Here is a 14,520-nt window from a genome sequence, read left to right as displayed (position 1 = left end):
CTTCTCCTTTCTCTTACAACCCCTTTACAAATACAAATTACAATTTAGATAAAGTGCCCATATTTTGTAGTATAAATGTCCATGGAACAGCCATAGAACAAAAATACTTGTATATTCCATTTCCTCCTAACAAGAAATAGAATGTGAAATTTAGCCCTAATTGCCATAATTTCTGAGAGGGCTGCTTTGATATTTTTTTCTTTTAGAGCTTCTTACAGAGTCTTTTTCAGGCATTTCTTGCATTATTACAAAAGCACAAATGATCAAACAAAACATGTGAAGTGGTTAAAATATCTTCTCTCTATCTGTTTTAAAATCACAGTATATTTTGACCCTTGAACAATAAAATATATATATATATATATATATATATATATATATATATATATATATATATATATAAACAAACAAAGAAATAAATAAATATTAGCATTTTGGGAGTAAATGGTAAATGGTCTGCACTTATATAGCGCTTTTATTTTAACCTTAGCGGTTACCAAAGCGATTTACACTGCATCTCATTCACCTATTCACACACACACTCATACACCAATGGTGGCAGAGCTGCCATGCAAGGTGCTAGCCTGCCATTGGAAGCAACTTGGAGTTCAGTGTCTTGCCCAAGGACACTTCGGCATGTGGAGTCGTGTGGGCCGGGAATGGAACCGCCACCCTGCGTTTGGCAGCCGACCCACTCTACAACCTGAGCCACAGCCGCCCCCAAATCGGTGCTGTCGATTCCCACTGGACTTTTCAGTTTAACAGCAACAGGCATGGGTTACCATCTGCAATCTACTTAGTAAGGTGTAATGTACAGTCAGCTGGTTGTTATCGCACAATAAACCTGACTGTGTGATCAGGACCCGACGCGAGGTGGAGGGATCTTTTTCTCTTTCTTGAAAAGAAATCACTGAACAGTTGGAATCAACCTCTGGTTTGTGTCGGAATTCTGTTGGTGTTTATTTTGTGACGATTACTGCCTGACTCCTCAATATTCAGCCTATTACGAGACTACTTGTCAAATAAACAAATAAATGGACATGAAACATTGATTTAAGAAGAAATTATTTGATTACCATGCTTACAGAGATTACACAGTGATCTGAGAAGCAGGACAGATGGCTCGCAGAACCACGATGGGCGGTCTGTTACGTCTTAATCCCTGGATGTGCGGTTGTAGCAGAGCAATATCTGACCGCTTGATGGTGACATTGACCAATCAGAATCCAGTATTCCAGAGAGCAATGCAATAATGCTCGATAACACTGCACTGATTTTACATGATGGCAAGTGGGAGATGAGCTGATCATGTAAAAAATATCTGCATAGCCTTCCGAAGTATCCCAATGTTAGGAATTAATGGCTTATTCAAACGGAGTTCCTGAATGAGTGGTATCATACAACTTTTTTATTTTTTTTGGGCAGATTTCCCTATGGATAATTTTGTGAAGCAAGATTCAGGCTTAACAAAGAAATGTAATGGTTACTGTCGTAACCTCAGTTCCCTGTTGGAGGGAACGAGAAGTTGTGTCGATGTAGTGACACTAGGGGTCGCTCTTGAAAGCCCTGAACACCTCCCATTCTTTGAGAAAAGGCCAATGAGAATTGCCATGTGGAATTTGCATGTGGAAGCTGGAATGCACACTCCATTCAGGTTTTGTGCTGAGGAGCCGAGACAAGGTCCGGCCATTTCAGCAGCTAGTACAGTGTTGTGGCAAGAGGGACACAATGTCTCATTCCCTCCATCAGAGAACAGAGGTTACGACAGTAACCAATAGCAAGAGCATCAGTCTGCGCATAACCTCCCCCAATGCCCCATAAGACGTTATGTAGTTCCCCACATCCCTGAGGACTCAGGGACCCAAACTCTACCTGTTCATACCTGACAAAACCGGCTAAACTCGGAGATTGTAAAATCTCGCAAAGGTGTTGGGTGTAGCACAGCCAGCTTCTCTGCAGATGACTGCTAGAGAGGTGCCATTGGCCAGTGCTCACGAGGATGCCACACTCCTAGTAGAGTGTGCTCGTAGTCCCAAAGGGGCGGGTACGGCCTGATCCTAGTATGCCAGAGCAATGGCATCCACGATCCAGTGGGCAAGCCTCTGTTTGGAGACAGCATTTCCTTTCCGCTGTCCACGAAAGCAGACAAAGAGCTGCTCAGAGCTTCTAAAGCTCTGTGTGCAATCCAAATATGTGCGCAAAGCACGCACTGGATAGACACAGCATTGACAGGGCTGGGTTTGCCTCCTCCTGGGCCAGTGCTTGCAAGCTCACCACCTGATCCCTGAAGGGGATTGTGGGAACCTTGGGCACATAGTCCGACCGGGGTCTCAGGATGATGACTGCTCATCTCTGGGGGTCTTCGGCTCAGAAAGAACACCAATTCGCTAACAAATGCCACTTCAGGGCATAAAGCTGCCTGGTAAAGGGAGCTCTAACTTGAGTGATCATGTCTATGACTGCTGGTTGTAGGCCACTTAGATCTTCTGAGTCCCATCCAAGGGCCAGACATGGAGGTTCCAGAGGTCTGGGTGCGAATGCCAGATGGTGCATCGTCCCTGAGAAAGAAGGTCCTTTCTCAGTGGAATCTACCAGGGAGTTGCTGTCGCAAGGAGTGTGAGATCCAAGAACTATGTCTGGGTGGGCCAATATGGGGCCACAAGGGTGACTCGTTCCTTGTCCTCCCTGACTTTGCAAGTCTGTGCAAGTAGGCTTACTGGGGGAAACACATATTTGCTCAGCCCCCGGGGCCAGCTGTGTGCCAGCGCGTCTGTCCAGAGGAGGGCTCCCGTCAGGGAATACCAGAGCAGGCAGTGGGAGGATTCCCAGGAAGCGAAAAGGTCTACCTGTGCTTTGCTGATTCTACTCCAAATCAGCTGGACCACCTGGGGGTGGAGACTTCACTCTCCGCTGAGCGTTGCCTGCTATGACTGTGGCGTTGAGACTGCGGGATTTGAGTGGACCGACCTCATCTGCTGCTGACTCCAGAGTCCACCAGGAGGTTGGCGAGTTGCGACACGCGACGAGAGCGTACGCTGCCTTGGCGATTTATATATGCTACTGTCGCTGAGCTGTCAGACCGGAACAACACATGCTTGCCCTGGATCAACAGCAATAGTCTGTTGTTCTGTTGAGTCTGTCTGTTGAGTAGTTCAGCCAGCAACTCTAAGCAGTTGATTTGCCAACCAAGTCGCGGTCCTGACCAGGAACACACAGCGCCCCGTGATAGCTACGCGATGTGTGCCGTGGGGCCATGCCCATCTCAGGACTTAAGGCTCCGACTGTGTACACTCGCTTGTGAGGCGCGCAATCATTGAGACTGAGTTTAACTCCATGCTCTTTTACCAGTTGACCCGAAGCACTAGATGGCTGAGGTGCTTGAGCACCAAATCCCTTTGTGCACATAACAACTCTCGAGAATGTGCTAGAATCAGCCAGTCATCGAGGTAGCTCAGTATGCAGATGCCCACTTCCCTTAATGGGGCAAGAGCTGCCTCTGCGTCTTTCATGAAGACGTGAGGGGACAGGAACTGGCCGAAGGGGAGGACCTTGAACTGATACACCTGGCCATCAAAGGAAACCGTAGGAAGGGTCTGTGTCGAAAGTATGTGTCCTTCATGTCTACCGCCACAATCCAATCTTGATGCCGGACATACATCAAAATGTTTTTATGGGTCAGCATCTTGAAAGGGAGTCTATGTAAGGCCCGGTTCAGAAGTTGCAGGTCCACGATTGGCCACGACCCACTGCCTTTCTTTGGCAGGATGAAGGACGGGCTGTAGAAACCTTTCCCCATCTCGGGTGGAGGGACAATGAGCGGCGCCCCAAAACCAGGAACCAATCTTCAAACCATGAGCACTCAGGGGAGGGTGGAGTGTTCCAGTCCAACATGATGCTCGCCGAGGCCCGGGCAAACATGTCGGTCAGCTCTGCGTCAGCCTCAGACTGGGCGTTCAGACCCAAAGGTGTGAGTAATCAGCGTCCGACATCACCAGTGCGCTCTCCGATGCAGCGATCGAAGACTCATCCTGCTCACAGGCCCAGAAAGAGACATCATGCTGGCCCAGTCGGGCGGGTCTCATTTTACAACCGGACGGGAGCAAACGAGCTTGCTGGAGAATGGGAGATCCGCCGGGAATTACCTGGTGAGACTGCACCCATTGAAATCCCCAAATCGCCTCCAGCACAAGCCGGGCCGGCCTCATACACGTGGGTAGAAGGTGCAGCACGGGGGAAGAAGGACAGCCGTGACCGCAATGTTGCCATGGTCATATTCTTGCAATGAGAACATGAACCATCCACAAACGCTGCCACAGTGTGATCGCTGCCCAGACACGTGAGGGAGCGCCCATGGCCGTCGGAAGCAGAGAGATAACGGAATCACACAAAGACGGAAAGGCATCTTTATAAAGATACGTCTTTAAAAAGACATTCAAGGTGTGTGCTCTAATAGAAAAACTATACTCTTTAGCAGGAATATACACTATTTTAGCGCTGTCGAAACGCCCAGGGGCGAAATCTGCAGAAGGAGAGAAAGCCGCTGGAAATGCTCTGTATATCCAACAGCATACGCTTTTTAAGAGGTGAATGGAACACAGCTGTAGTATTCAGCTTGGCAAATTCCACTAGCCAATTCTCATTGGCCTTTTCTCAAAGAATGGGAGGTGTTCAGGTCCCTCAACAGCGCCCCCTAGTGTCACTACATTGACACAATGTCGAGTGAGTGACAGAAGGGGTGCAGGGAAACAGATCATTTCAAAATAACAAAATTAAAGAAAAAAAGGGGGGGCGGGTTGCAATAGAACTACAGTTCAGTGGATGGTGGACCTTCAAGACATGATTGATGACTGCCAAGAGCAGAAAGGACCAATGGTGACTAATGAGCTGGGGTGGCAGTTGATTTAATCAATAAAGAGTGGAGTTTAACCCAGCCTGGCACCCATCATTATTAGCCCACCATTCACCACTCCACTTAAAAAAAATTAACTGGAACACACACACACACACACACACACACACACACACACACACACACACACACACACACACACACACACACACACACACAATAATCACTGAATGGTTTAGATTAAACTCTGAGCCAGACCTGTGGGTATGATGCCACTCTCTAACATACACATCATTGGATTTCTTATTTGGTTGAATTTTTTTCAACCAATTTCACCCTGAGTCATTGTCTAATGAAGTTTCATGAGTGAGTGTTGATCAAGAGATGGAAGACCTAAAGACCTAAAGTCCCCTTCCATCTCATCTTTCATCATCGCTTATTTACGATCCCAGATCCAGACTGATCTGAAAGTGTATTTGGATACAGTAGGTTGACTTTTCTTGAGCAAATCAATTTGTTTTTGAACATAGGGGCACATGTGAGTTCCTGTTTCTGCGTGAAATGCCCACAGAGGGTGTTAAAAGTGAATAAAGTGAGTTGTTTTTAACTGTAAAGGATGTAATACAGTGACGAGGAATGCATACTTTCCTGTATGGTGTGATGGAATATTTTTTTCCCCATTTGTTTGTCTGACATAAAATACCTCTAACAAAAAAAGGAAGAAAAAAGGGAAACGTTGCTATATGGCAACTCTGTACCAACATTTCTCCTTGAATTCATTATTTTTTAATTAACATGTATTTAAACACTTTGAACTCCTACAAACTAAACTTTAGTGAATTATTATCATGCTTTCTTTAATATTATTGCTCATCTTCAGTGTTGTCAATCAGAGGTGAGAACTGTGCACTCTCCTTGTCCTTTCCATAAAACGTTGCAGAATGTTGTTCATTTTTGTCTGAAAAAACAAAATGTAATAAATAAAATAATAATAATTGTGTCATTAATTCATAAATGCAATTATATTATGGTAAATGGATAAATTAATGCGCAGTAATATAATAGATGCCACTGTCTATAAAAAATTCCAATTAAATCCCAATAAATTTTAGTCCAAGGTAATTTTGGTAAAGCCTTTCATTAGATACAAATAGTTTTCCCAGAGCAAAATGACACTGCAGGTATCCAGAATCTCTATCTTCATTCTCTTAGCAGTGTGGGAAATATGTACAACCCTGGGAGATCTGGGTTGCTTTTTTTACTTTTAATGATACATGGCTTGTCAGAACTTTAAACCTACTAGTTGCTATTGTTGCAAATGTTCTGATAAAAGTGTGTTCCTTCCAGCAATGACTGAACAAGAACAAGAAGACACTAATGACAAGAACTGAATAAATAATACACTATCAAAATGCCATCTGTACAAAAAATTAAATAAAAATACAAACGCAGAAAGAAGTTGCTTCTTAAGAAGCTTCATTTATTTTTTTAGTTTATTCTACCTAGTGTCGTGGTTTCTTAGGGTTCTTAATGCATAAGGTTTTCCAGTTCTTATGCATACTTTTTATATTTTATTTTACAAGAAAATGTATTTGTAAATAATTGTTAAAGTAAGCTAAAAAGTTTTAATCTGGAAAAATGACAGATTTTCTAATAGGTCAGATCATAATGTTTAATTATAAGGGCACCCCACTTTTTTAGCTTCAGGATACCAAGTCAAAGTTTTTAATGAAGTCAGTCCACTCAAAGGCCATCTTGGTATTGTCTTAGGGCAGCTACAGTATTTTCAGTCATACAAGTACGACTACTTCAAAATTACTTCCTTTCCAACAGTCTCTCTCTCTCTCTCTCTCTCATATACACATATGTATATGTATGTGTATATATAATCACTGACCATTAACACTTAGTTTAATCATTTTAAACCATGATTTTACCTATACATAAGTAATATTTACATTACATTCATAATGTTAGCCAGAGGGGAACTGGCCCCCACAGTGAGTCTGGTTTCTCCCAAGGTTATTTTTCTCCATTAATCTACATCTTATGGAGTTTTGTGTTCCTTGCCACAGTCGCCTACAGCTTGCTCACTGGGGTTATTATACAATAATAGTGTTTTTAAACACTAATAAAAATCGTATTTTATCTAAATAATTGTGAAAGGCGCTATACAAATAAAATTGACTTGACTATATACATATATATATTGCATTCAGAAAGTATTTAGACCCCTGTTTTTTCACATTATGCTATGTTGCAGCCTGATGCTAAAATGCTTTTTTTTAAAAAAAAAAAAATATATATATATATATATATATATATATATATATATATATATATATATATATATATATATATATATATATATATATTTATTTTTTTTTTTCATATCAATCTACACTCATACCCCATAATGGCAAAGAAAAAAACAGGGTTTTTTATAACTTTGAAAAAGAAAAAAATCTGAAATATCACACTGACATAAGTATACAGACCCTTTGCTCTGACGCTTGAAAAGGAGCTCAGATGCATCCCATTTCTCTGGATCATCTTAAAGATGGTTCAACACTTTCACTGGAGTCCACTTCTGGCAAATTCAATTGGTTGGACATTATTTGGAAGGCATACACCTGTCTATATAAGGTCTCACAGATGAAAATGCATATCAGAGCAAAAACCATGCCATGAGGTCAAACTGCCTGCGAACTCAGAGACAGGATTGTGTCAAGGCACAGATCTGGGGAAGGCCAGACTGAAGCCTCAACTCAGTGCAAGACACATGAAAGCCCATTTGGAATTTACAAAAAAGCACCTAAAGGACTCTCACACTGTGAGAAACAAGATTCTATGGTCTGATGAAATGAAGATTGAACTGTTTGGCCTGTAAAGAGATATCCTTAACCTGTTGATACGCACCCCCTTTTTGAGCACAAACCATGAAAATGAAATGGTTGTATTTACTGGATACTTTGGAGTATTGACACAGTTGTAGTATCTTTTTAAAAAAGACACTTTGGGCATTATTTCCCAAGTTTCAGAATTAATATATGATGTTATTTTTTAAAGTTAAAGAAGCTGAAGTTTATAGTAATGGAAATATTTTGTGTTGAAAAACAAATAAAGGTGCCAAGACAACCCAGAAATGCAATGTTCTCAAAGCCACAAGTCTAACGAAGTTGCGTTTCAAATTTGATGATGATTTAACCAAAAATGAGGTTCCTGCAAGCTTTTTTCTCTGAAAATCGCTGCCGGTGTACAGAGTAAAAATAAGGCTCCGCCTTTCAAGACGACACAAAATCTGACTCCACTGCTCAGCTATTATGAATAAAACTATGCCACATTTTTGAACTAATATTTTGAACTAGACTCTAATATGTAAGATAATATACAGTTATATACATGAATGTTGCCGAACGATGATGAAGGGTAAATGGAGAATATACTGTATCAATATTTCCCAGATTGATCACTTCTATGGACAAAAAGTGCTGTTGGATGTTTTTCAATGAACGCTTGACATGGACAATTGACCCAAGTGTGGGGAACTGGATTCATCTGTATTTCATGTATTTCATAACAAAGGTATGAAGTCCCGTTTTGATATTGCTTGTTTTCATTTGTACTCCTGGCACAAATAACTAAATTGCTGTTTCCGGAGCATTGCTATCGTAAAACAGAGATCGGATATCAATGTTGAACCCTTAGACCTTTGAAAAGATGTATAATTTGTTAACATTAATTACATTTATAGACGGTAAATTATATATTAAATGTAAGCAGAGTGACGTCACTCCCGAGTGCGGTGAAATTGCGTATCAATAGGTTAATGAAAACACTCAAGCACTCAGGACCTCAGACTGGGCCAAAGGTTCACCGTCCAACAAGACAAGGACCCTCAGCACACAACCAAGACAACACAAGAGTGGCTTAGGGACAACTCTGTGAATGTCCTTGAGTGGCCCAACCAGAGACTGCACTTGAACACAATCGAACATCTCTGGAGAGATCTGAAAATGGCTTTCCACCAACAGTCCCATCCAACGTGATAGAGCTTGAGAGAATCCTCAGAGAAAAATGGCAGAAATTCACCAAATCCCGGTGTGCAAAGCTTCTCGCATCATACCCAAAAAGACTTGAGGCTGTTATCGCTGCCAAAGGTACTTCAAATAAGTCTGAATACTTGTGATATTTCAATTTTTAATTATGGGGAATGGAGTTTAGATTGATGTGAAAGAAAAAATAATTCAAAGCATTTTAGCATAAGGTTTCAACATAACAAAATGTGAAATATTAAGGGGTCTGAATACTTTATGAATGCAAAGTATTTAGATATATTTTCCACCACAAAATTTAAGTTGCAAATGAAGGTAATCTTAAGCTAAAAATATTTATTAATTAACTAATTTAATTAATTTATTATTAATTAAAATGTTTGATTATTACAAACACAAATATACAATGCTTGAAATTCTTTAATGTATATATTTATTTTTGATATATATATATATATATATATATATATATATATATATATATATATATATATATATATATATATATACACATACACACACACACACACACACACACACACACACACACACACAGTACTGTGCAAAAGTTTTAGGCACCTGTGAAAAATGTTGCATGTAACATCTGAGGTTCTTACCCATTCTACCAACCACCAGATGGAGCCCTCTCCTGAATACTGATCCTCAACCTTTTCTTCAATGCTCATTTCCTGTTTACCACATGAATATGTAGCCATGCAGTTCCATTGTTCTGTGCAAAGTTTTGCCAGTTTACCCTGCCTTACCGAGTGTTTTTCCATTGCTTATTGATTCAAACTTTTTTTCTGGATTTTCTGCTTTTTGAATTACCCTTTCTTTTTTGCCTGGTTGGACTGTCTATTTGGTTTATTTGATTTATCTGCCTGCTTTACAACTACGTCTCTTTGCTGTTTTGGATTGTTTGCTTGTGACTCTTTTAATAAACTTCCTGCACATGGATCTTAACACCAGGTCTCCCTTATCCAGTTTGTTACAGAATACTTCACCTACCATGCAGTGGTGGCTCAGTGGTTGAGGCTCAGGGTTACTAACCAGAAGGTCGGGGGTTCAAGCCCCAGCACCACCAAGATTGCCACTGTTGGGCCCTTGAGCAAGGCACTTAACTCCAGGTTGCTCCGGGGGGATTGTCCCTGTAATAAGTGCACTGTAAGTCGCTTTGGATAAAAGCATCTGCCAAATGCATAAATGTAAATGTACCATGGATCCAGCAGAAGTCTCACAGATCCAGGCTGCATTTGCACACCAGTGCAATGTTTTAAAGGGTTATCAAGACCAGTGTTGTTTAATTAAGAAAATCCAGACCTTGTTTGACTACTTTGTTCATCCGATCTACGAAGTCTTTAAGTATCCATGCAGCGGGTGGTCAAGATATCTCTGTTCAGCTGCTTCATTTAAACCAGGGCCATCAATCATCAGCAGACTATGCAATTCTGTTCAGGACATCAGTGGCTCAAAGTGAGTGGAAAAATGTCGTTCTGAAAACTGTTTTCCACGAGGGGCTTCTCCAAATACTCAAGGCTGAACTGACATGCAAGGGTGAGTGTTCTACTTTGTCTGAATTCATTACCATGGCTATCAAAATGGATAAACTGCTTCAGAATGCTCCATGTCATCAGTTTCACTCCACTTTGAAGTCTACAGTCTCAGCACAGGCATCCACTGAATCACCCGAACCTATGCAAGTTGTTTACACCCATGTTTCTATGGAGGAACGCCAATGTCGACGTAACAAATAACTTTGCTATTACTGTGGTGAACCAGGTCATCTTAATGCTGCATGCCCACACAAGAAATCAAGTTCCCCTGATTCAAGGCTGAAAGTGAGTACCACAAACTTTGTATCAGCTATCCTTCACAGTTTTCTGTTGCCGGTAGAGATCTCCATTGGTGATCATATAAAATGTTACAGCTTTAGTGGATTCGGGGGCTGCTGTGAATCTCATAAGTCAAGAGATTGTACAAGAACTGAATATACCCACCATTCAATGATTAATATCACCACAGTTGACAATGCTCCCATTGGTACTGGTACAACCCAACAGACTGTTCCCATAACCATCAAGATTGGACTATTTCATGTGGAGAACATTTCACTGTATGTCAAACACACCTAATCATGCTCGTATCTTGGGTCATCCTTGGTCATGATTTGCTGGCTGAACATTGTCTCCATGTTGCTGTCTCCATGCCTTGTCTTACCACCAGCATTGAAAGCCCTGAATTCCAAACCGTAACCATGATTCCCAAGGAGTATGCAGAATCCAATGAAGTTTAGTAAAGTCAAAGCTACTCAATTTCTTCCTCATCATCCATGGGACTGCGCCATTTGAACTTCTGACAAATACAGCTCCACTGAGAAGCAAGGCTTATCCACTGTCACACCCCAAGACCCTAGCTATGGAAACTTACATCAAAGAAGCCCTTGCCTCCTTTTACATCAACCTCTCTAGCAGCTGCAGGTTTTTTCTTCATGGAGAAAAATTATTGAGGTCTATGTCTATGCATAGACTATTGAGGCCTGAACTGAATGGTCACTTTGAAATACAGTTACCCACTGCCATTATAAATGAGATAAATGACAAATAACTAGATTATTTATCTTAATAGATTCTCCACTATTAAAATTGTGATACAACGTTTCGTTGTATCCGCTCATAATTTCTACTGTAAGGAATTAGTTTAATAAGTGAATTATGATAAATTCACTTATTGGAGTGATATTATACTCATGGCTTCTTGAAAATAATATCACACGTATTTAGGTACTGCTTTGAAGCTAAATCTCTTAGAAACAGGGATGAGATTATTTATCAAAATATACCACAGTCATGTCGTCTTTGAACACAGACAAACTTTATTACTATTCTAAACATTAATCTAATACATATATACATAAGACAGGTTGGTGAAAAAAGTGACAGAATGTGAAATAAATGATCAGTACAGTGAAAAAAACTTTATGGAGTATGTTGACAATACCTTAAGAACCATTTATCCTTCTTTGAGTCTGCATCGATTTGCTATCGGAATACCCAAATTATTAATTAATACACCAGCACTTTGAGCACAATATTGGAGATGTACTTGCGTGTCTTTGTGGTGTTTCCTTGCGTTCTTTGTGTTGCTTGGTTCTTGGCGCTTGGTCGAAAGTTCATCCGTCGATGTTTTGATCTCTGTATGATTGAAGAGTAATTGTCTGTATGAATTATGGGGTTAGCTTTGAAGCGAGGCTATAGAGAGTAATAAGCTTTCTCGGGACGTCGAGTCCCAAGCTTCCTTGGGCCTCGCATGGACCTGGCAGTCAGCAGACGAAGCACGTGCAGGCAGAAGAGAGGAGAAGGAGAGACAAGAGAGGAAAGAGTGCGTGTTCTTCCTGTTTGGAAATATTTTAACTGAAATTGGCCGCATCCCCAAAGGTGTCCCGCGCTAATCAGAAGTCAATGGTCAACTGGGCTGTCCTTTCCAACAGCTGATTTATGGTCCTTTGTTCCAAAGTCTTCACAATCTCCTGCAAATCTCCAAAAATAGTGCATATTTAATCATGAGCTTTTATATCTTGAGAATGGTACAAGAGACATGATATTACTGGTCATCAGCTTTCTCTGCAATATGTCAGCGAAGGTTTACACACTAAACATGACATTTCTTCCATGAATGCTATACGTGTAAGTAAAAAAACATGAAAATCCATGGTTACAAAATAATACTGGTTAATTCAAGGGTTATACAACATGGTTTTTATCAAGTTTAGCCTTATAGCTACCATTCTTAGTAGAATGAGATAAATCTTACAAAATTAAAGATTATATTTATCAATTATAGGTGATTGCACATCGCTACAAACATTTTAAAGAGGTCCATCAGTCTATAATCATTAATTTGTCAGGTACAAACGTTACCACAGTTCAAAGTGATTTTCAGAATTATCTAGCAAGGCTAGATTATAATTAAATGTCTTAGAATTGTGTAAATCTGATGGTCCTTGTAACCATACACCGAACAGCCTGGTTTAACTTTGTGTGGGGGTTCAAGCTGAAGGCCTGTAATTTATGACATTTAAACATTCTAAACTGAAAGGCTGAGTTTTTGCTTGATTCAAATCATTTTGCTGGAATTCTTCTGCATATATAATCTTACAGTGATCACAAGAACCTTGAATATATCAAGGAAGCCAAGAGACTGAATCCACGCCAAGCCCGATGGTCATAGTACTTCACCAGGTTCAATTTTACTGTCACTTACCACCCTGCCAGCAAGAATAGCAAAGCAGATGCACTTTCATTCAGGCATGATCCACCCCACATCCAACCTAATCCTGGATCAATCCTACCACTATCTGTGATCTTTGCACCGATTAGTTGGGATAACATATAAGAAATACAATGAGCACAACAGCACAAACACCCACCACCTGACTGCCCCCCAACCAAGCACTTTGTACCACAAGCTCTACATCTGAGAACCATCCAATAGGTCCACACTTAACTCTTTCCCCGCCAAACACGGAATTTTCCGTGTTTTATGAAAAAACGCTTCCCCGCCAAACACTGAATTTTCCGGGTTTCCGTGTTTTAGGTGTTATACGGTAAGGAAGACCTCTGCACATGTTTTGAAAGAACTCTTTGATCAAAGAAACAGACTGCGTTCGTCTCAAACATGAAGAAGTGGAGTATTGAGAAGCTCAAAATATCAGACATAAACATGCCTTTTTATCAGCTTTTTGTCTGAAATGTTGTTTTTTGACAAAACCAACCTCTGTTCAAGTCGCAATAAAAAAAGAACAAATGAAGATAAAATAAAATCGTTTTTTTTGTCTAAAAGCAGAGGCTCAGATCTTTATTGTGATATATAGCATCTTCATATATTCATGGAAGAAAATATTCTGCGGGCCATTAAAATTTAGCGAAAATCGTCAAAAACCCTGGCGGTGGCTGGCAACTTTTTTTAAAAACGCTGGCGGGGAAAGAGTTAATTGAGCACAGGACACCCTGGCATCCAAAGAACAATAACACTTGTACGTAATTCCTTCTGGTGGCCATCTGTGATTCGTGATGTTACCAACTATGGGAAGTCTTGTCAAGTGTGTGCACAATCTAAGACCCCAGGGAACTGCCCACGGGAGTACTCAAACCACTGCCAATACCCCAAAGACCATGGTCCCACATTTCCATCGATTTAGTCACTGACATTCCAAACTCCAACGGATACACCACCATACTGGTAATTATTAACCAATTCCCAAAATCAAGTAGACTTGTCCCTCTCAAGGGTTTACCCATGGCTATGGAAACTGCTAATGCTCTATTTCACCAAGTATTCAGAGTCTATGGATTACCAGAAGACATTGTGTCCCATCGAGGTTCACAGTTCACATCCCGAGTTTGGCATGCATTCTGTAAGCAACTGTACATCAATGTGAGTCTAATCTCAGGCAATCACCCCCAAGCCAAAAGACAGGTGGAACGTTTAAACCAGGAGATTGGCAAATATCTACGGAGCTATTGTAGCCGTGAACGGGAAAAGTGGAGCAACTTGTTGCCCTGGGCCGAATACGCACAGAATTCCCTCACTCATACCTCTAGGGGACTAACTCCCTTC

Source organism: Xyrauchen texanus, chromosome 10 (assembly GCF_025860055.1).
Source record: "Xyrauchen texanus isolate HMW12.3.18 chromosome 10, RBS_HiC_50CHRs, whole genome shotgun sequence".
NCBI lineage: Eukaryota > Metazoa > Chordata > Actinopteri > Cypriniformes > Catostomidae > Xyrauchen > Xyrauchen texanus.
The sequence above is the reverse complement of the archived record's forward strand: the minus strand, read 5'-3'. Positions refer to the sequence as shown.